The sequence below is a fragment of the Condylura cristata genome, unplaced genomic scaffold (assembly GCF_000260355.1).
Source record: "Condylura cristata isolate star-nosed mole 26May11 unplaced genomic scaffold, ConCri1.0 scaffold00027, whole genome shotgun sequence".
In the NCBI taxonomy this organism is placed as follows: Eukaryota; Metazoa; Chordata; class Mammalia; order Eulipotyphla; family Talpidae; genus Condylura; species Condylura cristata.
The window spans coordinates 13,640,019-13,667,430 of record NW_004567128.1 but is presented as its reverse complement, the minus strand read 5'-3'; the positions used below and the strand labels follow the sequence as shown (position 1 = coordinate 13,667,430).

At 38.7% G+C, this 27,412-nt stretch overlaps 1 pseudogene; it reads left to right on the top strand.

Annotated features, from left to right (window-relative positions):
* Window positions 1-26,984, top strand: part of LOC101635106 — a 61,726-nt pseudogene extending 34,742 nt beyond the window's left edge.
* The last annotated feature ends 428 nt before the right edge of the window (window positions 26,985-27,412 follow it).

Sequence of the window (27,412 nt, the reverse complement as noted above, 5' to 3'; positions counted from 1 at the left end):
TTGGTTCTCACAGATATTCTCCTTTTTTTTCCATCTTTAATATTTTTTAAATCACCATTACTAAGGCATTTATTTAGTAAACTTTACTTCATATCTCCTACAACTTTTCCAGATTTGTCTTTTTTAAACACTTATCTAAATGTTTTAAACTTGCTTTCGTGGGCCCTCTCTGATGGCTCAAGGGGTAAAAGCGTAGCACTGTGAAGCTATTCGCAGCCACTGCTGTAGAGTTGATTCTTCACCACATGACCCACATGGTGCGGCAGACCTCTCCTTACCTGCCCACTGCTCCCCTCAGCAGTGTACTTCTTCTGTCTTCCTGTTCTGTTCCCCACTCTGTCTCTGGTGAAGTCTCTCGCTGTCCCTACACCTCTGGCCTGTACCTCAGTTCTGTATGCATAAATAAAAAAAAATCTTTAAAAAATAAAATAAAAATGTTTAGTTCATCTTCCGTGTCTTCAAATATTTTTCTCCTCTTCATTGTTTTCTCTCTTCTGAGTGCTGTTATTTCGGGTGTTAGCACTTGTGTGTGCACCTTCATTACCCCGCCCCATTTATCTTTTAGTCTCCTTTCTTATCTTTTTTTTTTAAGATTTATTTATTTATTCATATGGAACTGGGGTACAGGCCAGAGATGTGGAGGGTGAGAGGATTCACCAGAGACAGAGTGGGGAGCAGAACAGGCAGATCAACGAAGTACACTGCTGAGGGGAGCAGCAGGCGGGTCAGGAGAGGCCTGCTGTGTGCCATGTGGGTCACCCCCCACCCCAGCCTGAGAGGGAACTCGAACTGCAGTGGCTGCAGATAGCTTCATAGTGTGCTTTAACCTGTTGCACCACCAGGGAGGGCCCCTAGAATGTTGCTTAATACTGACCCCAGTTATGGGCAGAATTGTCATCATCTGGTAGTTTGTTTGAAAAGCCAAATCTTGGGTCTTCCCTAGACCAACTAACTCAGCACCTGTATGTTGGGGAAGCATAGTGTAGGCACCCATAATTGGGCTTGGGCTAAACACCTTGGCTTAAGCAATGTGGTCTGCAACTTAATTTTCAAAAGATTTTCTCAAGGTAAACTGTCTCCAGTAATGTTTGAGATGACCAGTTCCTTCCTCCCAATTGAAAAAAAAAAAGAGAGAGAACTACTTCCTTATAACATATCTTGTATTGCTAAGAGCTTTAACATTCCCCCAAATCTACCAGTAATAGAATCTATTTTTAACTTAATCACTTTTGGGGACATTTGATTATCATGCATTATTTGTGAATACCATCTGTATTAAATTCTAACTATTTCATTTAAATTAGCACTGAAATACCAGCAAGAACTGCTCACATTTTAACACAATTTTAAGCAGACAGAGAGGGTTCTTTAATTGGATATACTGAAGTTTGTTGAGTACTTTTAATTCTACTTTTGTGTTAGCTTACTAACTTTAGCAATTTTTCAAACACTTAAAAATGATCTTTAACTATTTAAGATTTTCTGGAAGTTTCTGCAACCTAGCCATGTACTTTTAGCATAGAGTTAACTGTAGGTTGAGTTGTTTTATTTTTTTTTGTTTTATGTATAAAGCATCTGTTTGTAGCAACTGTTAGCTTTATTCCCTATTATGTAGAAGCAGTCAGCAATTTCCTAGAAAAGGAAGAATGACTGCCTAGGCAAGCTAAAATCACAGGGCTAATTGACAAATGTAAAAGAGTAAGCGTATAGGAGCAGTGGAGACAGATGAATTAGAACAGATAAATCAGTGAATGAAGGCTAACAGGATGAAGATCTAAGAGGGATGGAAGAGTCTGAAATAAAAGCAAAGGGGCAAGAATTCTGATCAAAATCATTTGACAAAACAAATGATCTCCCTTGAAAAGTCCCCTTCCATTGCATTGGGAGAAACATCTCCCATTGATACACTTGTGTTCTCTTTTTACAGTACCACACCTGGACAGACAGTATTCATGCTTGGCTGGGGACAAGTTCTGTCTTAAGATAAAGCATCTTAAGACAAAGCATTTTTCAACTATGCTTCCTTACTTGTTAATATTGCACAAGTACATTATCTTATTTTCTCCAGATATTTGGAAATGATTTTTCACCTCTGTGGACTATATAATCTTCTCAGACTCACTTTTAACGTGTAATTCTCATGAAAATATTCAACATATAGATATATCTATATGTCTATATATCTATATCTATATCATCTATGTATTTCGCGGCTGAGGGCTTGGGGTCTGGAGTCAGACCTCCTAGGTTAAAATGCCAGTTGCGGTTTGTGCAGCTGTGTGACTGTCAGTTTCCTCATCTACAAAATGGAGATGATAGAAAAACCCTTCTCTGTGAGTTTGACATGTTTAGCTTCCACAGATAAGTGAAATTATATTTGTCTTTTTTTTGTGTCTGACTTACTTTTCTTAGCATAATGCCCTCCAGTTTCATCCATTTTGTCACAAATGGCACAAATTTCAGCTATTTTATAGCTGAAATATTATTCTACCATTTTTTCCCCATCTTGTATCAACAGACTCTTAGTTTGTTTCCATATCATGGCTAATGTGAATAACGTTGTAGTAACCATGGAAGTGCAGATAGCTCTTCAGATACTTATTTCATTTCCTTTGGATAAATAGCCAAAAGTGGGGTCATTGGATTATGTGATAGTCTATTTTTAATTCCCTACTGTTTTCTGTAATGGTTGCACCATTACATTCTCATCAACAGTGCCACGGGTTTCCTTTTCTCCACATTCTTACCAACACTTGCTATCTCTTGTCTTTTTGATAATGTGATGCTAACAGGCATGAGGTGATTTTCATTGTGGTTTTGATTTGCATTTCTCTGATGATTTGGTGGCTGTATTAATAATATCATACTATATACTTGAAATTCGCTAAGAGGATAGATCTTAAGTGCTCTTGCCACATGCAAAATATGGTAGCTATGTGAAGATAGGACTGTTAATTAGCTTGATAATGGTAATCATTTCATAATGTATATATATATATATACGTATATATACATATATATAAAATCATCATGCTAAGCACCTTAAGTACATACACTTTTTATTTGTCAATTACACCTTAATAAAGCAGGAAAAATAAAGAAGAAAACCTGCCTCACTGAGCTGTTGGAATGATCATATGCAAAACATTCAGCACAGTAGCTGGCATGAACGTCAGCACATAGTAAATGTTTAATATTCAAGATGAAATTTAAAATATGCTTTTTTGCTTGTAAATAGGAAAGTTCTTTCTGGGAAATACAAGAAACATGAGATTGGGTACATAGGGAAGAGAAGCTAGTTGACTAGAAGGATGCAGAAGGGAGGTAATTTACCACGGTAGAATTTTTTATAACATAGGAATTTTAAAACATGTAAATGCACTGCATGTGCAATGAAGCATTAAATAAAGTAAAAATAAAAATGCATTCTGCTTCATGTCAACCTTTCTATTACAGATCTAGCAAGCTATACTTGCAGGTTTCTTATGGTATTTTGTTAAGATTTGGTGACATTTACTGGTAAGCCCATCAACAAGCCTTTATTAGAAGCCCAGTAAGTTCTAGGTACATTGTGAATAGGGCCTAGTCCCTTCTCTCAAGGACTCTGCAGTCCACTTAGAAAGACACAGTCTTGCCCAGCAAAAAAGGGCCAATATGAGCAAGACTAATTTCAAACTAAACTGTAAGGAATGTAGCCACAGACTTCACTGCTCAGGGATCACAGAGGACTGTTGTACACATAGCAAGTCTGGGTGAGGGACTGGGGTGCATGTTGTTGCTGGACAGAGAGCAACATTTGGATGATACATTTGGAGGCCAGTGAAGTGAAACCTTACATTACTACGCAAAACAATTTTCTTGCCAAAAAAATTTTAAGAAGTCATAATCATAATGAGAGGAAGAAAAGCAGACAAAGCTGGTAGGTAGCTTTGCTTGCCACCTTTAATTTCTTTTATCTCCAGAATGCACACAGGATGCCTGGAGGTGTACAACCTTCATGTGTTGCTCTTAGGACCAAATACACACGCCACAGACAGAGTCAGACACTTGAAGGAATCTCGTTTCCTTGAACAACTGCACCCTTGCTAGATAACTAAAAATCTTATTTCAGCACATCATTAGAGCTTGGTTTTCCTTACATGCAGTGAAACACAATCCAAACTAATAGAGCTATATTTTATTTAAATAAGTGTTATGTCAAAAGCTTCATCCTTCCTGGTTCTTTGTATGTCTGGTGGCCAGTTAAGTACCAGACACCCAGTTACATTTCAAATTCAAGTGAACAGTTAATCACATTTATGATATGCTTCATGTAATATTTTCAAAATATTTATAACTGAGAAATTGTATATTGTTTACCTGAAATTCAAATATAACTGAGCATCCTGTGTTTTGGCTTGCAAAATACGGTAACCCCATTTACATGTCATTCGTCCAAGACCTGTTCTTGGCCAGACCATTGCTTCCTGCAAGAGAGTCTTGGACATGCTGCCCACCCACAAGGCAATACAAAGGGAAAGTGTCCTGTTGTGGCCAGAGGAAGGGGGAAGTAGGTAGATAATTAGGGATGCCTATTTCACCAGGAAAGTGGGACTTAGCTTGCAGCTCCCAGAGAGGATGATAATAAAGGGGAAGTGACAGACTGGTTTCTGATAATCTCTCTCATAGTATTTTTCCCCACTTCACTTGAGAATGCTTTTGTTTGTATTTTCCTTAAAACTACTTAGCAGTTCTACCATCGACTATATCTAATTGTTTTCATTTATTTATAACTCCCCTCAGTTTGTTCATATAGTTGCAATCATCATGTAAGTAAAAATTTAAGCCTTTGCACTAATTTCAAAAACATTTGCCATTTTGCTGCATGTTCTTTGTAAACATAATTTTTATTAGTGCTAAATATTTCATTGAGATGATTTTCTATAATTGAGTTAACCTTTACTTCCCAATGTTTGATTTACTTTTTTATAAATATTTTTAAATTTTTAATATTAGAATAATGGTAGATAAATATTTTTGCTGCAATAGTTTTATTTCTTATGGGGTAGAATTTTGAATAATGTATAAAGAACCATATTAGACTTGGAATTACTCTGTCAAATAATAAGATTATTTTTAGTCTTGATACATATTTTTAGTTTTAATAGTCCAAGCTTCCAGGGTCAGCCTTTAGCAAAATGATGAAATTTGGTGACTGTAGACTGCCTTTGTTTTTATAACCTTCTATTCTGGAGATCATTAATTTTTGGTGTATCTCAAATTCATTCCCATTTTCGAGTATCCAGTGAGTTTCTGCTTCTTTCTCCCATTTATATTCTGCTTTCAAAAATGGATCTAATTTTAATCATCTATGCCACTTTAAAATTAAGTCAATATTTCCTGTCCCAGAGAATATTTGGAGAGGTAATGTACTTGAGTTACAGACTTAGTTTAAATATCAGATTTGTCACTTGCCACGTGGCTTAGAGTACATTACATTTCTGAGTCTGGTTTTCACATCAGTGAAATAAAGATGTTAACACCTTCAAGTCAGGGCTGTTACAAGGATAAAATAAGATAATTATGTTAATGATTTTAGTACATGACCAGTAGTGATCACTTAATAGATTCTAGATATTAGTAATCATAATTATCATTTCCACTTAAGCCTCACTTATAGTCATGGGATAAAGATGATATTCCCAAATAAAAGAAATTTAGGAATTCACCTCAGCCTGAATATCATAAATTTCCTACTCCTAGTTTTTATTCAGAATATTTTTTTAAAGATTTACCTATTTATGCATACAAGAACTAGGATGTAGGCCAGAGGTGTGGGGGGTGAGAACATTCAACTGAGAGAGGGGGGAACAGAACAGGTGGATCTACTGAAATACACTGCTGAGGAGAGCAGCAGGTGACACAGGAGAGGTCTGCTTCACCACTTGGGTCAGCTCCCTAGTTGAGGATTGAACTCATGCTACAGTGGCTGTTGATAGCTTGATAGTGCTGTCTTAAACCGCTGTACCACCAGAGAGGACCTTATTCAGAATATTTTTGAGAAACTTTCTTCCCTTGACATCCACTACAGAATCCTCTAGAATATTCTTGAGGTTAAAAAAAAGTGTATATGCATCACCTCTGTGAAAGAGCAACCATTTTAGCTCACAAAAATATCAACATAACTTTCAACAATTGGTATTTCATAGAAGATTATTTAAAAAAAAAACAAAGTAGGGTAAAATTATTTTCACTCTTATATGTAATGTGAATTGAAATCAAGAAATATTGGCATTGCCAGGCCAGTTGTGAGTCATAAAGACATGTATTTGATGTAAATGTCAAAAAAATATTTAGGATACATATATCCAGGAATTAAACAATATAAGCAATAAATGCACTTTTAACAAAGATAAGTTAAAGAAAAATGACTAAAATTTTTTTGAAATATTAAAAATAATCAATCATGACTACTGTAACCATCAACTCCATCCCTTTTAATGTAAAAAAAATGGAGTCTCTGGCTTTATCTGCATGCTTCTTGGGAACAAACAGTACCAAACATTTGTATGAAGAAATTAAGTCAGCTTGGGCAGACATTATTATTTCCTCAATCACTTCATAGAGTTAGAACATGTCTCTAATACAACACATATACTTTTTGAAAAGGACATAAGACAAGAATAAAAAGGCAAAGCAAAGCAAATACAACTGGCTTGTATATTTCGAGGTTTAGGGGAGAAGGGGGGATGAGTAAATGTTGAAGCAGTGAATAAAGCTAGACAAAGATGAAAATATTTTTTATGGCCATGTCAGTATTTTCTACTACAGACGTTCAATATGTGGAGCTTTATAACTTTGTTCTAATAATTCATCTGCAAGTGGCAAAGAGGGTGGCAATGTGGGAATAAAAATTGTGTGCATGTTTTTGTAGGAAGATTTATAACTACTGAATTGAAAATCATTTAGTTATTTCAGTTACAAAAGTCAGAACAAAATAAAATTCATGCTTGTGTTCAAAACCTCTGAATAGCTTACTGTTGTGTGTGAATCCTTAGAAAGAGAAGAAAATTATGCATGGCATAAGAGAGATTAATATTTGGTATTTCTTTTTGCTGTCTTCTTTGTTTTATAATGTCAACTATTGAACAAATTCAATAAGGCCATTTAAAAATTTTCCCTTCTGGTTAAAATTTTCCAATAGTTATGAGACTCAGCGACATTGAAAGTCTGAAAAATGACTGCTACCTATAATACTGAACTTCAGTAATATGGAACTCGACCTCTGTCACCTGTTCTCAGCCCACTTTTCAGAGGTAGACTTTCCTCTGACTTTGTCTTAGCCCTTGCACGTTGCATTTTTTTTTTTTTGTCTTGTTGGAAATTGCATCTCCTTCTGACGTCAGTTCCCATGCTGAAAGTGATCACTTTTCTGAAACCTCACTGGAATTTTCCCCAGCAGAAACAATCCATTTCTGGATTGAATATCCCAATTAGAACCCATCATACTCTGTTAGAGTTCCAGTACTTATTGACAGTAGATTCTTGTGAACACCTGAGACTCTCCACCTAGATTTGATCTCAGCCTGTTCAGGCAAGGGTCTGGCTGGAAATGCTGTATTTTTAAAATATTCTTTTTTTGAAGTAACATTGGTTTATAACTTATCTATTTTTTTTTTTATTTTTCAGAGATTTATATATTTATGCATACAGAACTGGGGTACAGGCCAGAGGTGCAGGAGCAGTGAGAAGATTCCCCAGAGACAGAGTGGGGAGCAGGACAAACAGACTGAAATACAGTGCTGAGGGTGAGCAGTAGGCGAGACAGGAGATGTCTGCTGCTCCATGTGGGTCAGCTCCTTGATGGCCAATAGTGGGTGGAAGTTGAAAGACATTCCAGCTTCATCAACTGTAGAGGAGCTAAATTTCAGACTTGCTTAACACTGCCTCCCAGAGATCCCGCTCAGGATTGACTGAGGAACATGTACACAGTAGTTACCTGCTTGTTCGTTCACACACTGGCTTTCTTTCTTCCCATGATCACATTCTTATTCTCTGATTGGCGTTTCCTGGGAACTGACTCCCAAATAAACAAGTTTCTCTTGAGTCTTTGTCTCAGTGTGCATGCTCCAGTATGTCAGTAGGAGCTGAAATGAACCACTCCCACATCACAGCCAATCATTCCAACATGCCTGCAGGGTTATGCTGCCTTCTTTCAACCTCTATGGAATGATTCCTTTTTCTTATCACACAGGATTACATTTAGGGCCAATGAAAATGATTCACAGTGTTCTCAGATCCAGATCTTTAATCACATCCACAGAGACCTTTCCCCCATAGAGTATAGCAATTACCGTGTCCAGGTATTAGTACCTGATGGATATACATCTATCCCTCCCACTCAAGAGGGATCTCAATGCAATCTTCATGGAGTTGGCATACATTCCTGGAATGGGGTTCCTTTCTTGTCTGCATTGGTACTGCTCATATTAATATCCAAAGAATTCAGAATGTCTGATATACCATTATAGAATGTCACGCAACACAACCTCAGAGCCAGGGACCCACCAAGTGATGAAATTATGAGGAATGTACATGGTTCATGGGATCCCCTGCTTTATATGATTCACTATCTGGCCTATTTTCTTGTTGAAATGACTAAAGGAGGCTTAGGAAATAGAATCCTGTAGTCTGGGACATTGTTAATGATTAAACAATGTGAATAACAGACATTATTATTCTCTCTCTCTCTCGCTCTCTCTCTCTCTCTCTCTCTATATATATATATATATATATTTATATTTATATATTATACTTCAACAAGAAAATAGGGCACTCCCAGTGCCCCACTCATGTCTCCTTGGTGAAGCGTATTTGAATGTTATATTCCAAATCAAAGATGGGAGAAACAGTTTTCCATGGTTAAATGCACAGATACCAAGTTGCTTGTTAATATAATAGATGTTGATTAAATGTTTGCTGAACTAATAAAAGGAGATAAGGATGCAGTTTATGTGGATGTCTTTTGTGGTGAACAGAATTGTAAGTTAGCTGCTTTTATGTCTGTTTCCTCCCCTCCCGTTACTCTCCTGATTATGTTGGGTTACACAGCAAAAGGCATTTTGTAGATAAGATTACAGTATTAATGAGTCAACCTTAAGTTAGATGATATAGGTGGGTCTAGACACAATGGCCCTTTGTTTATTTTTTATTTGTAGTTTTTCAAAGATTTACTTATTTATGCAGACAAGAACTGGGGTACAGGCCAGAGGTGTGTCTGTGGGGAGCGGGTAAGAGGATTCACCAGACAGTGGGGAACAGGCAAGCAGATTGACTGAAATGCACTGCTGAGGGGAGCAGCAGCCAGGACAGAAGAGGTCTGCCACGCCACATGGGTCACCTCCCCGGCGGGGATCCAACTTGTGCTGCAGTGGTTGCGAACAGCTTCATAGTGCTGCACTTTAACCTGTTTCACCACCAGGGAGGGCCCCCACAATGGCCCTTTAAAAGCAGTTTTCTCTGCTATCAAGCTAGAGAAATCAGAGAGATTCAAGGTGAGGGAGGTTCTCTGTTGTTGATATTGAGGTGGTCACAGGACAAGGATTTGATAGTGACCTTCAGTTGTTGAGAGCAATCCCCAGCCAGTAATCAACAAGACAAAGGGGGCTTCAATCTTATAACCTCCAGGAATTGTGCAGTGTTTTGCTAATAACACATAAGATGCTGAAAGTAGATTCTTGTTTTGAGATTCCAGAAAGGAGCCCAGCCTTGATTTTTACCTACTGACATTTACAGCACAAATGTCCACCTGGATTTCTGATATTCAGAACTGTGAGGTAATGAATTTGTGTGGTTTTAAGCCCCAAGATTTGCAGTAATTAATTGTACATTGATAGGAAACCAACCAACTTCTGAGTCTGTAAGTCTCATCCAGGCCTGGGTTTGACTTCAGTCTTGAATGTACCACAGAGTGCCAGGCTTCTCGAGGATTTTGTTTTCTAAAATTCTGTGTGCATGAAGCAAACTCTGCCACGGTTGTAATCAGTCAGAATCTGTAAACCTATCCAGGGACCCAGTCTTCTAGAAATTCCTAGGTAACTTTGCAATCCTTTGAATAAGTGTGTCTCAGACCCTCTTAGATTGTACTCAATTCTAGGTGGCTTTTGTATCTTGCTGTCACACTCCAGTCTTCTAGAATATGTAATATTTTTGCTAAATACTCAAATTAACTATATCACTATTTCCTCAACTTTTATTTAAATCAATTTGTGATAAAAGTAAAGGATTGACCACTACCATAAATTGTGTATCATTGGCCATAAATAGAGGATAAGTGGAAAAATGAATACAATGAAAATAAACTTTTAAATTCCTGCTAGATGCTGCTGGCTGCTGAAGGCTCTGAACAGAAGGGCTGCTCACTCTTTGTTTAAAAAAGGAGATTAGCAAATGTTAGAGAGGTGTTAAGTCAAAATAGCTTAAATAGCTCAAATTGAGAATTTCTTCTTGACATAATTAGAGGGATTGAAAGAGATTTAAAATGGAAATAGCACTCTTCCTATGTGATAGTTATATTCTTTAATGTCTTTTCCAATGTAATTTAAATTATCTTAAATACCATCCCAAATGATCTTGGATACCTTGTAGTGAGAGTTGCACACTTTGCAAAGCATTCTTACAGTGATTAAAAATTAGCTTTCCATCACTGTGATGGAACTGTGTAACCTCAGACATTTAATGAGTAAATATTCAAAACGTGTCACCCTAGATGAATACCATCATCATCACCATTGCCTCCACCCTCCTCCCATTTTTTAAAAGATTTATTTATTTGTGCATACAAGATAAGAGATGTAGGCCAGACCTCTTGGCGGTGAGAGGATTCACCAGAGACAGAGCGGGAGTAGAACAGGCAGATTGAGGAAGTACACTGCTGAGGGGAGCAACAATTTTGATGATTACTTATTCTCCTCTAATTGATACTGTTGTCTAACCATTTTCCACATTACCACTAACTATCCTTCCAAAACTGATATTTGACTATTTCCAGCCTCTGAATAACATATGATCAGAGTGTTATGTTGGGGACATCCTGACTTTGTTGAGCAAAGAAGACTTTTTCCTCCGCATCATGCCACTTACTCCCAAGTGTATCAGCTTATTTTACTCTCCTTTGGACTCTTGATCTTCATATGTGAATTTTCTTTTTTTTTTTTTGTGGTTTTCTTTAAACCAGAACATATAACTCAGAGATTGTAAGTATCTGCTTTGTCTTGGTGGCCAACTTTATTGAAGCATCTAGAACAATACTTGCCACATATTGGTTCTCAATGACTTTGGGCAACTCACCAAATTTAGCAACCCTACCTGGGTTTCATAATCTGTACAATGGAGATAACAATGTTACATCTAACAAGGAAGTTTTTTAAATTGAATGAGATGACTTATTCAAAGTTTCTAGCACATCAACAGAAACTATTATTAGTATTTCTTCCTGTTAGAATAATGTCAGTCTTATTCTAGTATTCAAAGACTTCTGGATTTATTTAATCTCAATGTCTTTCTACTTAACTTATTTTCCACATTAACCTAACACATGAGTAATTGTTTATGGAGTGTTTGTCTTAGATAAGCTTTTGGTATACAAAATAAAACGACCTGGTTTCTTCATTCATGGAGATGTAAGATAGATACCGACAGGAACAAAATCATGTGATAATGATCACAATGAAGTAATGCACAATAAGAAATGCAAACATTAGAGAAAAATTATCTTGTTAAGAATGGGTGGGGGTGGAAGAATCAGAAGGAGAGAAACTAAATGAGCAAGACTTGACTCATTCTTCCTACAACTTCCTTGCCATGGGTCCCTAACTGGAGATTTTCCTGCCCTCTGGAATGCTTTGGTAACCTATTTACATGATGCTTTTTACATGGAATTTCCCAGAAGCTTCCTATCAGAATTTACATCAACTTTTCCTTTACGTCTCAACCATATAGCTCATACCTCTTTGATACTCTCCTCCCAGACTACAGGGTTTCATATTGAATTTGACACTTTCTATTTCTTAAGATTACAAGTTTCCAAAGTATGGTGAATGTTGCTTTGTCTGTTTTTCTCTATTAATGTGGTATTTTTGCATCAGAGTACTTATATTCTTATAGAACAATTTCATAAGAGTAACCACATATAACTCCTTTTATAATGTGTTATGAAGAAGATTGGAAACAGAGCAAGTCAATAGACACAAGCCAGTACAAACTCTAAACTGCACTTGAGTTTAAGTGAGAGTCAACATGGACAGAAGAATAAGTATGGGAAAAATTAAAAGTGAGTGAAAAATGGTTGTGGCAAAATTACCAGCTGTTATTTATAGTATGTGCCAAGTATAAATATGTCCTTGCAAAACTTGAAGAGATGAGTTGTCAGTTATTTCAAGACAAATTTCTGACTTGCTTTGTATTAAGAATAATTTGCAGCACCGGTATTCTGTGTGGAGAGGCAGAGATATACAGGACAGTATGACATGACCACTAGGGCTCATTAGAGAGTCTAAACTTGTAGTCAGAAAACCTTTTTGGCCTCACACACCTAGGTTTTTCTTAAATAATATGGACATAAATCTATTTTAATTTATCCTAATTATAGTACCTCAGTGTTCAATACTCACTAGGCAGGCTAATTGCAGTGAGCTCTTGAACTATACTTCTGCAAAAAAATCAGGTCAAAACACAGGGGTTTGGCCTTAAATGTATAGATTTCAGCCACCAGACAGATCTTGTTTTGTGATTGTTATTTATTTTGTTCTTAATCATGCTTGCACAAATATACATACTATGGGAGTCAAAGGAGGCGTGAACTCCCAGTAAAACCAATAATGACTTGTTTCTTTATGCATTAAACAATCTCTATTATTATGCTGTGATCTGAGACAAACAAAAAGGAATGCATCAACACCTCTTGCTTCAAGAAGCTTGCAAAGAAGCTCACATAGGAAGCAGAAAAATTGAAGAAGGAAATACCTGATAATGTAAGTGATACTTAAGAACCAGGTACCCTCAATGTCTTCATGGGATCAAGTGGCATGGAATGCATTCTTAAGTGTGTGACAATTGGGAATGATTTCACTAAGAAGGCTGCAAGCTGAGTCCTAAACCATAAATCTAAGACATCACTTGAAATAATGTGGAAAGGAATAGTCTTCCGAACAAAGGAGGACATATCATTAAATTCCTTATGTGCTAGGTATAATGATAAGCACTAGAGATATAGAGACAAAAGTGATACAATTTAGAATTTAAGGTATGCACAGCTTACATAAATAAATCACCTGTGAGACAGTAATAATGGCATAACTGTCTTGAATGGACCTAAAGACAGAATGGATTGGGGAGCTCCAATCATTGACTAGGGTCTAAGAAGAGAAAGTGTATTGACAAGTTTTGGAGGTATACAAAACTTATACATATACACAGTATTCACTTAGTTTGGGCTATTGCAGAAAGAATATCCTAAAATAGGGATTTGATTACAAGTAGTTTATCTGTTTAGTAGCTCCGGAAAAAAAGGAGAAGATGGGACTAGGTGAGAAGGTAGTCGATAAAGATATGTTGTCAAGGTAAATATCACTGTGAGTAACTGGGGATTAACCACACAGGAGAATTCTGTGAACTAGTGTATAGGGGACCCAGGTATTAGTGTAACTGGAACGCAAGGAGTGGCTAATCTATCTAAAGGGAAGGGGAACTGGGATGTAAGTTTACTATTAGTAGTTACTGGTTGAGGATGGCAGGATTACACTAATTCTCTAGTGCTTCTAGTCTACTGTTATGGAAGATAGAGTGGACTCTTATAATCAAAGCAAGCCCTCAGGTAAGGAGATGTACTTGGTGATACTTGTTAGTCTAAGTCCAGCTTGGGTTTAATTCAGTGGGAAGGCCTAAGGGGAGACCAGCAACAGCATTTGCTACACAACAAATCAGTGTTTCTTGGGGTTAGGGATGTGTCTTATAAATCCACATCGCTAGTTCTAGACCATTGCTACCACTACACAGGACTGGATTATTTCATGTAGACATTATTAATGATAACGGTTATTAGTGGTCTTCTAAATCATTCATTCTTACAGAAACAAGCTCTCCGAAAGTTTAAACAGCAAGGTAATGCTATCATAAATCTGAGAACCCAGGTGTCTGAATTCATATAGCCCCCAACACTATTACTTTAGTCATGATCATTCTTATCTCCAACCCCTTAAAGGACTCAAGCACAATTTGTTAACAGACTGACTGATAATAGTATTTGGAAATGCTTGAAAAAAGATAATGAATTCACCATCTTTCACATCTACTGTTATGTACTGACTAGTAAGAAAGACTTTCTTTTTCTTTTTAAAATGCATTTATTTGTGCATACAGAACTAGGTTACAGGCCAGAGGTACAGGGGCAATGAAAGGATTCACTGGAGGCAAAGTGGGGAGCAGAATAGGCAGATTGATGAAGTACACTGCCTAGGGGAGCAGCAGGCGAGACAGGAGAGGTCTGTGTGACATGTGAGTCACCTCTGGGGCTGAGGATCGAACTCACTGAAGTGGCTGGCTTGCAGTGCTGCACCTGAATTTCACTTAATGAAATAAACATTAATCAGATTTTATTACACACACCTATAAAATATACCAGCAAGCCATTGGTGAGATCAGTTTCTGGAATTTTTAATAGTTTATTAGTTTAAACATCTTTAATTTTTAGTAGTTTTAATGTATGTCCTATATGGGAATTTTTAAAGTTATTCTTGAGGGCTTGGTATTCATCTACCCATCCATTGATTGATTGGTTCATGTTAACTTTTCTTAAAGTAAAGACCAGAAACTTCAGAAATGTAAGATCATTGTTATATCACAGTTATTAAGCCTTAACAAAAATATACAATCTCATCATTTTTAAGGACAATAATTATATTAACTTTATATTTATTGAAATATTTATGAGCTACTATTAAATTGCACTCTATAACACATTCTTTGATTACATTCCTGGCCTGCCTTGGTTTAGAAGTTTATGATTCCCATGACCACTAGAAATTCTATAACTGTCTTTGAATTCTCTCTTGAGGGGAATCATGAATTTTAAACTAGATTGTCATTGAAAATATGGCAACAGGAAATACTGTTGTAACTATTGGAGTCGTTGTATCTTTCTATATCTTCACAAGTCTGCAAGTCTTTGATGTAAGAAGCCATGAATCATAAATCTTATGGGTAGTGTCTATCAGTAACGTATATATCAGTGCTGAATGGGTCAATAAAGCCTCACTCCTCATCTTGATAAGATCAGTCACATGGGAGGAGAATTTTGATTGAGGAAGTGGATGACTTTGGAAAAAGAAAAGCTAAGAGCACAGGACAGGCCTGGGTAGAATGGTAAATTTGGGTGTTAAATTACAGTAGCAGCAGAATTGTGTGTCCCGAAAAGATGGAAGATGGCTAAATACAGTAAGAGCTATATTTGTTTAATGCTTATATGGTGACTGATAGTTTTCTAAGAACTTTATAGAAATTGACTCATTTATTATTCCAAACAAACTTTGATGTGGATACTATTAATATCACTATTTTTCAAAAAAGGAAATTGAATATTATGACTATCAAAGTCCATTTGCTCATAGCCAACTATAAGTTATTTAGATGTTTGTGTCTGCCATTATTTAAAAGGGGGTAGTAAAAACTTTACTATGAAACAACCTGATGTTTGTATATCAATATTTATTGCAGTATTAGTCACAGTAACCAAAAGGCAGGAACAATCCCAGTGTCCATAACAGGTAAATTGATAAATGGAATGTGGCAGGCAAATACAACGGAAGGCCTCCCTGATGGCCTACAGGTTCAGTCTCAGTTCTAGTACCATCACTGCCTGAGTTCAACCCCTGGCCAGGGAGCTGACCCACATGGCGCAGCAGACCTCTCCTGCCTCACTCGCTGCTCCCCTCAGCAGTGTATTTCAGTAAATCTGCCTGTTCCCCTCCCCACTCTGTCGCTGGTGAATCCTCTTACCCCCCACATCTTTGGCCTACACCCCAGCATTTCTATGCTAAATAAATAAATAAATATTTTTTAAAAATGCAATGCTATTCAGTCATTGAAAGGAATGGAATCCAGATGCATGTTACAAAATGAATAAACCTTGACAGAAGTATACAAAGTGAAATAAAAAGGACAAATATTGTATCATTGCACTTACAGGAGGTACCTAGTAGACAAATTCATAAAAACAGAAAATAGAAGTTATCATGTAGTGGGCACTGGGATATCAGGCATTGTTATTTCATTGTAACAGTGTCTGGGATGATGAAAATATACTGGAAATAGAGGTGACAATTATACAAATTTTAAATGAAATTGATGTTTGTGAATTATATAATTAAAAATGGTAAATTTATGTTTTGTGTATTTTACCGCAGTACATTTTCTAAAAGACATATTTATTTATTCATAGAAGAGCTGATGGAGTGTAGGCCAAAGGTGCAGGGAGGGAGGGGGCGGTGAGAGGACTCACCAGAGACAGAGTGGGGAGCAGAACAGGCAGACTGACAGAAATACACTGCTGAGGGGAGCAGCGGGTAAGATAGGACAGGTTTGCTGTGCCATGTGGTCAGCTCCCTAGCAGGAGATCGAACTCGTGCTGCAATGGCTGGTGATAGATTGATGGTACTGAGACAGTAACCCCTGAGCTACCGGGGAGGCCCATATTGTGTATTTACAATTCAAAAACAATTTCTAGAATTTCATAATCTCATGTGTGTAAATGTTGAAATGTAACAGAGTACCGACAAATGGGATGTTGGGGGTTAAATAGGTTTTGTGTGTTGGCCAGCCAATCTTTTTTTTTTTTTTTTTTTTTTACCTAAGAACTATATATGAAATTTGAAACAACTTGGTAAATAGGGCAAGTGGTATCTCAAAGAGAAAGAAGGATGATAAGATGGAGCCAGCAGTGTCTGGGTAAAAATCAAAACAGTCAGGAGGCTGTTAAGGGGCAAGCTCGAGGCAAATGCAGGCATGCACAATCACGTGGGGGCGCGCTCAGCCACGTGGGGGCGCGCTCAGGCTCGTGGGGCGTGCTCAGGCACGTGGGTTCAAGTTCACCTCCTGGATGTAGCTGAAACAGTGCTGACCTTCCACCGAGCGCCCAGGATTGAAATTCAACCAATCAGCAGCTCGACTAACTCTGTACCCAATTTGCATAGTTTTGCACGAATCTGCACTTGACCGACTTGTAGCTTAATTTGCACAGCGGGCCAGAGTGTCCCTGTCCTCAGCAACTGGAGAACAGATCCAAGGACTTCTTGCTGCGGTGTCTTCTCAGCTGTAGTCCTGAAGCCGCCCCCAAACGACTGAGCCTTGTTTTAGCCGGAGCAGCTTACCCGTTCCGTGTTTAGCAGGTAAGACATTGCTAATCATCCCAGTATTTCACTTCTTACCACCATTGAACTTAACAGGGAGCACTTTGACAAAGGAAATTGACATTCCTTCATCCCCAAAGATTTTTCTCTTCTGTTTTGGGAGGAACTGGTGATAGGGATGGCTTTCTGCCCAGCTTTCTCCACAATCTCTTGCCTACTCTGATTATTCTTCTGTAGAGTCTTCTCGAAAGGACTGACACTGTCAGCTTGTACTTTATAAAGGTGTACTTTTCTGACATTTGGCTTTGTAAGCGTCGTTTAGTAGTTTTCTTATGCGTATGTGTTCTGCTTCTCAAACCAGGCTGTTGGATCCTTGAGGGATGTGTCTTTTATTTTGCATTCCCATACATTTTTGCAGGTAGTTGGTTCTCAGCAAGAGCTGGTGCGTTACATCTCCAGGTTTCAGTACTCAGAATGCACACATTCTTAGATATCTCCTTTTTAGCCAGACACAGATGGAGCCATCAAGTTAATAAGCAGGGGTTACAAGTGCTTCCTCTCTAGCGTCTAAGACCCTGAGCTTTCATGACCAGATTTACCCCATTTTCCCCTGATTATTATTTTAGTTAGTTTTAGGACAGCTTCTAGGCATCATGCTTGCCTTAAGTACGAAGTACAGGGAAGATATGGACAGAATTCTGCACATAGTTTGGGGCCAAATGAAATATAGGAATTAAAGGTTAAGTTCTGGTGTTCAATATCTCTTCTCCTGGACGAGCTTTTTTTTTTTTTTTAGATTTATTTATTTATTCATACAGAACTGGGGTACAGGCCAGAGATGTGGAGGGTGAGAGGCTTCACCAGAGACAGAGTGGGGAGCAGAACAGGCAGATCCATGAAGTACACTGCTGAGGGGAGCAGCGGGCGGGTCAGGAGAGGTCTGCCACGCTATGTGGTCACCTCCGGGGCAGGCGGAATCGAACTCATGCAGAAGTGGCTTTAGCTTCTCAGTGCAGTGCTTTAACCCTCTGCGCCACCAGGGAGGGCCTGGGTGAGCTTTTTTTTTATGTGACGGGACAAAGCAGGAGGGTGTGGGGGTGTCTGAAAACTATAGCCTGTAGGCCAACTCCAGATCTCACATCCTATTTTTTATTTTTATTTTAAAAAATGATTTATTTATTTATGCATACAGAACTTGGGTACAGACCAGAAGTGCAGGGATGGCGAGAGGGTTCACCAGAGAGAGAGAGTGGGGAGCAGAACAGGCAGATCGACAAAGTACACTGCTGAGAGGAGCAGTGGGAGAGGTCTGGAGAGGTCTGCTTGCCCATGTGGGTCAGCTCCCTGGCCAAGGTTTGAAGTCATGCTGAGGTGGCTATGACTAGCTGCATAGTGCTGTGCTTTAACCCATTGCACTACCAGGGAAGACCCCCATCCTATTTTTTCAGTAAACTTCTGATAGGAACATTAGCTGTGTCTATTCATTATATATCATCTGTGGCCGCTTAAGGCTTGGTTGAGCACTTGTATCAGATTGCATAACGTATAAAGCCTAAAGTGCTTATCATGGGCCTCCCTGGTGGTACAGGGGTTAAAATTAGTGCTAAAGCCAGCCACTGCAGCATGATCTGGGAGCTGACCCACAGGGCACAGCAGACCTCTCCGGTCTTGCTCACTGCTCCCCTCAGCAGTATACGTCAGTAGATCCAGCTGTTCTGCTCCCCACTCTGTCTCTGGTGAATCCTCTCACCACCTGCATACCTCTGGCCTATACTCCAGTTCTCAAATACATATATAAATAAATCTTTAAACAGAAATACTTACTGTATGGTCCTTAACTGGAATATTACACTGATGAAGTTAAAAAAAAAAAATACCCTGACCATATTTTTTCGTATTTTATTATTTATAAATTTCTATTAAAATAACATTGATATATATATAACTATACAGAATTCAAGAGGGGTCACCTGTGTGATGATAAGGAAAACTAGACTTTTCATAGTGAACACATTGTTGATTTATAAGTCTGCGCACCCATATTGCTACAAATGACACAAATTAATCTTCTTTTATTAAAATATTTATTTATGCAGGAGAGGTCTGCAGTGCCATATGGGTCAGCTTCCTGGCTGGGGATCGATCTGCTGCAGTGGCTGGTGATAGCTTCATAGTGCCACGACTTAACCCTTTGTGCCACGAGGGAGGCCCCCATATCTTTTGTAGCAACCAAAGACCACACATACATATATACATACATACATACATACATACATGCATGCATGCACACATATAATACAGTCTTCTATATAGTCAGTAACAAAAATTTTAGAATTATAAAAGTGATTGCTGCACGTACCTTGTCAATGAGGTGCTATTGAAATTGAAAGGCTGCGCCACCTTCGGGTAGGAGTTTGTGCACAGACAGTTGGATAGCGGAGGGGACACCACAGCCCCTCAGGCACTTCGAGTTTTGCCTAGATTAATGACATCCCAGGTTAAGTCCATTTCTCAGCTCCTTTGTAAGAGAATTGCGGTTAGGAAGAAAAAGCCACCCTCTTCCACTCTTACTTCAGACCTGCTCTTGCCTCTAGTTTACTTTCATACCTTGGCATAGAAAGTGATGTTTAATCCTATACTGTTGGTTAACTTCGAAATGCCCTAATTAAGCATTCACACTTCAGGTGTGGTTAATTAGCATTGGACCGGTCTAATTAGAGTATGCTTTCCTGTTTTGGCTTCAGTTGTCTCACATCAGAGCAACACAAGGAGGTTTAATAATTTACATTTTAGCTATTGAAAAGTATTTTTCATGGGTGAAATGAGTGGTGTTTCAATATATAGATCCACGTTGCCAAGAATGCTGGGTACCTTGGCCCTTCGTGAGGAGGCGAAGCCCTCAGCGTGGCTGCTTTCAGCGAGGGTTGTTAACTCAAGGTGCTGCCTTTAGCAAAGATTCCGTGGTGTCATTTCCAGAACTGGCTGAACCTGGCCACTGAAATGTAGTTCATGTACCTCCAGTGAATCTTTCATGCAGGCTTCTTGTCAAAGGACTAAAAAGGCAGCGGGGTAGAGCTTCATGAATTTACAAGAACAGACCATGTTTGTTTGCTACTAAATATTGCATGTTTGGCAGAATTTGGTTTGCGACTTTATTCTAATTGTAAATTAGCACCTGGAAGTGAGGCTGCAAAGGAGGCCAGCGCCTGTCAAGGGAGGATTGACATCAGCCTTCCTCCTTTGCATGCCATCCATTTTAAGCAGACTTCGGATTCCACGCATCATTCATTGGTTGATACAAACTTCACCAAAATAAAATGCACATAATAAGAATTTAAAAGAGAATAGCTTGAGATCTTTCTTTTTAAAAATCTGGTATATGGAGACTATTCATCCCTGGCAAAACACCTAACATTTAACAAAAACCTACTAAATTGGCTTGAGTCTGTTTGCAACAAGGTCCCAATTAATTCCAGTGTCTTCTATTTTTATAGCCTCTTAAGTGGTGTCCTCACCTTTCGCTTCTCCGTATTTTAACCCAGGATATTGTAATAATCATCCCTGAATGCTAGCTACTTTCTTTCAGGTTCTAAATCCTGATTAATTGGGGTGACCATATTAATTTCTGAGGGCTACCGTGAACAAGTACTGCAAACCGGCGGATAAGCAATAGAAATTTATTCTTTCACAGAGATGGAGGTTAAAAGTCCCAAACCAAAGGATTGACAGGGCCTGATCACACTCCCTCAGAAACCTGAGGGAGAGACTATTCCCTTGTCTCTTCTAGTTTTGTGGTCCTTGCGAGCCTTGGCTTGTGGGGGCATCACTTCAATCTGTGCTTCTGTTGTCACACAGCCATCTTCCTTCAGTGTCTGTGTGTCTCTGTTCTTCACATGGTATCTCCTCTCTGTGTGTGCCTGTACAATTTTGCCTGTTTGTAGAAGACATACTCTTATTGGATTAGGGCTCACCCTAATAACTTCATCTTGACTATAGCTACAAAGACCTTGTTTTCAAATGAGATCACATTCAGAGTTTCTCAACCCATCATATCTATTGTTCAGCCCACCCCACTTTTTAAGAGATTTATTTATTTATGCATACAGAACTGGGGTACAGGGCGGAGGTACAGAGGGGGTGACAGGATTCACCAGAGGCACAGTGGGGAGCAGGGGAGCAGAACAGACAGATTGATGAAGTACACTGCTGAGGGGAGCAGCGGGCGAGATAGGAGAGGTCTGCTGTGCCACCTCCCTGGCCGGGATCGAACTAGTGCTGAGGTGGCCATGACTAGCTTCATAGTGCTTTACTTTAATCCATTGCATCACCCAGGAGGACCCCATCCACCACACTTATGATGATAAAAGCATATATTTATTAACAAATATGCTGGGATACAAGGGGTACGCCAGCACTATTCCCAGCACACTGGACACCAGTCCATAGTACAGCCTCCCCTTTTTTCCAGCTTTTACCCTGTTACTGGCCTATTTATTTCCTAACCTTCAATCTGTGCCCTACACCACAGCTTGGCAAACTTTTTCCAGAAAGGGCTAGATAGTAAATATTTCAGGCAATGTGGGCCATAGTGCCTCTGTCTTAACTATTGCACACTAAATAATACTCAAACCAACGGGCATGGCTCTGTTCTAATAAAATGTTATTTACAAAACTAGGCCCAAGGCAGATTTGGTCTGAGATTCATAGTTTGATAATGATAACCCTAGAGCATACAAGAAGTAAGGAAAAGAGGAGTCTCTGTGAATTCCTGACAAGATTCCTTATATATTAGTGATATCAATCCTTTCTTTTTTTAGGGACTACATTGTGTTCTCACACAATTCATGCATTGAAGTCCTAGCTCCCAGTACCTCAGAATGAAACTGTCTGTGGACATAGGGCATTTAGAGGTAATTAAGGTAAATGAAGTAATATGAATGGATCCTAATCCATGATGATGTACTTATTTATTCATTTATTTATTTAAATATTTATGCCTACAGAAATGGGGTACACGTCAGAGATGCAGGGGGGTAGGGTGAGGGGATTCACCAGAGACAGCAGGGAGCAGAACAGGCAGATCCACAAAGTACACTGCTAAGTGGAGTAGCTGGCAGGTCAGGAGAGGTGTGTTGTGCCATGTGAGTCACCTCCCTGCCCGGGGATTGAACTTGTGTTAAAGTGACGGCTGCTAGCTTCATAGTGCAGACCTTAAGCCATTCTGCCGCCAGGGAGGGCCCTGATGATGTATTTATAAGGGGAGATTGCAACTTAGACAACACGGAGATGGAGAGTGAATCTGTGAGGACACAGTGAGGTGACATCTTCTGAGAGCCTCAGAAGAAATCAAGCCTTGGGGGGAAGGAAATGCACTGGAATATGGTGATGGCACATGGGTGATTTGGTGATGGGAAGCCCAAGAGGATTGCAACTGAGATGGAAAATGCACAAAAATATGTAAAAATAAACTATTATAAAATTTAAAAAAATAATAATAAGTCAAGCCTAATGACAACTTGATCTTAGACTTCCATGTTGCACAACTCTGAGGGAAACAAAACAAAACAAAACAAAACATTTCTGTTTTGAGCCTCGCAGCTTGTGGTGTTTCACTAGCATTTTTTTTTTTTTCTCTCTTAAGTTGAGGTAACTTTGGTTTATGATGTTTTTGTGATTTAGAGATACAAGGTGCCCCCTTTCAGGTATTATCACCACAGCAAAGCCCACATGGTCCTCCACCATTCCACTTCTTCCCCGCTTTGTTCTCTTCCCCCTCTCTCTGATAGAGAGAGTGCAACAGTCAGATTTCTGGGCTTTGTTACTAGTTTGCTTTCACTGACCCCTAGCTTTGTTTCTCTCTATTCTACATGTAAGCGACACCATACTTGTCTTCCTGACTTATTACACTTAGCATGTTCTCCTCCAGTTCCATTTATTTTGTTGCAAATGGCAAGAGTTCATCTTTTTATTTATATATATTTATATAGTATTTTTTATATTTTTTGTATTTTATATTATATAGTATATTTATATAGTATTTTATTGTGTATGTATACCACATTTTCACGATCCACTTACCTGTTTTGGGCACTTAATGCTATTTCCATGACTTAGCTATTTTAAATATTGTTGCAATTAACAGAGAATTTTCATATTTCCCTTTGAACTCAGGTTTTTGTATTCTTTGGCTACATACCTAGGAGAGGAATTGCTGGAACATATAGTAGGTCTGTTTTCAATATTTTAAGAAACCTCCATACTATTTTCATAGGGGCTGGACCAGTCTATATTCCCACCAATGGTATATGAAAGGGTTAGTATTTTGTAGTTTGTTAGCAAACTGATATACTTAGTGATAGAGAAGGTAAACCCATTTTCCACATTTTTAACTCATCCATGTATTTCGGGTTCCATAGGCAGTTATGATTTTCATTATGTGACTCTAGCCATTGTGGCTTCTTACTGTCTTATACTCAGAAAAATATACCCATATATAGTGTTCCAATAAAGTATTGTTCCATGTTTACTTCTGGTACTTTTATGCTTTCATATTTTATACATTTAAATTTTTATCTATTTACAATTTACCTTTTGTATGAGATAGAAACTATGACTGGATCTTCCCCCATCACTGTCCAGTTTTCCCAGCATCGTTCTTTGAATATTTTGTACTAACATGGCTTATGTCATTCTGTTCATATTCTAGAGTTCTCTATGAATCATGTATATTTCTACAACCCATATTCCATTCTTTCTAGTTCCATGGCAATATTCCACAGAATAAATGAGTCTTTTTGCTACATATCTAGTGGGGAAGTTCTCCTCACATTGCTTCACCCCACTTCTTTTAAATAATTTTTTTCTATACACTTTTTTTCTATCTATACACTTTTTTTAAAAAGATTTATTTATTTATGCATACAGAACTGGGGTACAAGCCAGAGATGCAGGGGCGGTGAGAGGCTTCACCAGAGACAGAGTGGGGAGCAGAACAGGCAGATCTACAAAGTACACTGCTGAGGAGAGCAGCGGGCGGGTCAGGAGAGGTCTGCTGTGCCATGTGGTTTCCGTGGGGGGCGGAAATCGAACTCATGCGGAAGTGGCTTTAGCTTCTCAGTGCTGTGCTTTAACCCACTGCGCCACCAGGGAGGGCCTATCTATGCACTTTTTAATTGCACTCTATAAAAAATTTTCTTGCTCCCCACTCCCCAAAACAATCCTATTGAATCCACTTACTGTTTGCGCTTGTTTTAAAATGGCTTGTCTTGCACTTCCTAGATATATCATTGTATCATCGAAAATAGGGATAATTTTACCTAATCTTTTCTTTCTCATATTTAATGGCATCGGTGAATTTCTTCCATAAAACATTAAAGAAAAAGATAAAAGTGATCACCTTTACCTTTATCCTGGATTTAGTGCAAAATCCTTTATTTAGTGTTTCCTCCATGCTTAGCGCAGTGTGCTGAAATAGATAAACATTTTCATATTAAAGACATTATTTAGTCAGCATATCTTCCATGAGCACCTACTATATGCTCGGTGCTATTTTAAAGTGTTTGTGATTTGTCCAAGAAGCAAAAGTTCAAAAACATGCATTTGTAGTACCTCTGTTGTAATGATGTTGAAAGTTGGCTCATTTATTCTCTTCTTCCTAGGCATGACTGAAGGGTGCATTTCTTAAGTCCCTGCTGGTAAGCAGGGGTGTTGGCTGAACTAAAGTCAATGGATTAAGAACAGAGGGGTATGTGTCACTTGCATGCCCTATTACTCTTTCTTTGCTCATTGGAAAGCCAGATAGAGGAGATGCAATAACAGATTCCCCGGATGCCTGGGGCAAAGTAGTCATACAATTGGAACATGCCAGGCTGCTTGATCAGCACTTGGAGTTAGGATGCGAACTCAAATGTACAGAAATCAATGAATTTTTTGGAATGTTTGAAAACAACAATTAAAAATGTAGAGGTAGAGAAGATCTCATTTACAGCAGTGTCAAAGAAGAAAAATGACCTAGGAACAAACCTAATGGGAAATGTTCGAGACCAATGTGAAAAAAATAACCTTAGAACACACTTGAAGGAGGAAAAGGAGTATATGAGCAAATAGAAAGATCTACCTTGTGCTTGGTTTTTAAAAACATCTCAAGAATTATCAATTCTCTGTGAAATATGGTAGGATCGCCAACTTGTTCTGATTTTCTTAGGATTTTCCTAGTGGTAGTACTGAAAGTCTCACATTTCAGGAAACCCATCAATTCTAGGCAAATTGAAGGATTGGTCTTAGCACAAGGGTTTTTATTGTAGCACTCTTTGTAAGACAAGAAGACTTAAATCTTTCAAAAGTCCATTAAATGTGCTCTGTTTGAATAAGCATGCTACAGCTATAAAACAAAGTGTTCTGTAACGGGGTAGAAAGATGAGTTGAGAGGGGAGGAATAAGTCTGATGTATAGCTTTACCTTTCTATGGAATGATTTATAAGATGTATTGCATGAAAGAAAGAGGGAGAAAGGAGGAAGTTGGGGGTTCCGAACAACTGCTTCCCGGATCCAAAGTTGCCCACTGCCCACACTGTCGTATGTGTGCTCAGGATTCTCACTGCTCTGACTCCAGAGTCAGCTGATTAAAAATCTTACTAAGGAAGAACATACTGGAGGCCTCCCTGGTGGCCTCCCTGGTGGCACAGCAGGTTAAAGCACAGCGCTGTGGAGGTAGCCATAGCCCTTGTGATAGGACTTCAAGCTCCAGCCAGGGAGGTGACCCACATGGTATGGCAGACCTCTACTGTCTTGTCTATTCTGCTCCCCACTCTGTCTCTGGTGAATCCTCTCGACTCCCACACCTCTGGCCTGTGCCCCAGTTCTTGTCTGCATAAATATTTTTTTTTTTTAAAAAAAAAGGAGGAACATGCCCCTCAGAGGCATTAGGGCTGGTGGGCTTGATATGCCCTTGCCATTTGTAACTTAATGAAGGACTTGGTAGATCATCTTGTTCTTGCTGACATCTTGAAAGAAAAATTGAAAGGAGAGATGATGGATCTCCAACATGTCAGCCTTTTCCTTAGAACTCCAAATGTTGTCTCTGGCAAAGGCTATAATGTGCGTGCAAACTCCAGTCATCACAGCTGGAGCACGTCACCAAGAGGGAGAAAGCTGTCTTAATTTGGTCCTGCGTCATGTGAACATCTTTAAATTCACCGCTCCCAATGTTGTAAAATACAGCCCAAACTGCAAGTTGCTGGCTGTTTCCAGTTCAGTGGGTATCTTGTTCTGTGTGGCTTGGAAGATAAGTAACTTTCCCCCAAATTGTGTGACTGGAAGTGGTAGAAATCTGAAGTCAGACCAGTTCTGTTATTTAAAGAGGGAAAGGCTGGGAGTTCACCCATTAAGCTGTTATGGTGGCCCCTGGGGAGCAGGGAGACACAAGTGAGCCTGTTTGGAGGGGAGAGAATGTTGCTGGTGCAGGATCTGCACCCTGTTTTAGTCACTGATGCAGATAAGGACCAGAGGAATGAGGTTCACAAGCAAGAGGTTAACAGTGCTCATGAGGTGATCAGACTGAAGGCCATTGGGTCATCCGTCAGTGACGGGGTGATCCAAATATAAATGCGACATTGCACAACTCTTCTAAATGATCATTTTGTTCATTACATGGCTCAAAGCATGGGCATTAGCAGTTTTTATAAAAAGAAAAATCTACATATAAACAATATAACCAGCTATCCAAGTGATATACCAATTATAAAGAACCAAATGCACCTTGAGAAGTAAAAATAAATAAATAAAAAATAAAGGAAAGACAAGGTCAGAGAGAATGTTCACTATACAGATGTTTTGTAAGATATTGAGTGAAATATGAGAATCTATTATACTTTAGAATAAAACTTAGCTTTTAACAATTACAATGCCTAAATTAATGAAAATGAATATAAATGTGTAGAGAGGCCGAAATGGAAACTAGATCTCTCAATATAAAACATTTGTAATTCTGACTTAGGGCCATTTAAATTTAAAAACAGTATTGAATCAAAAAG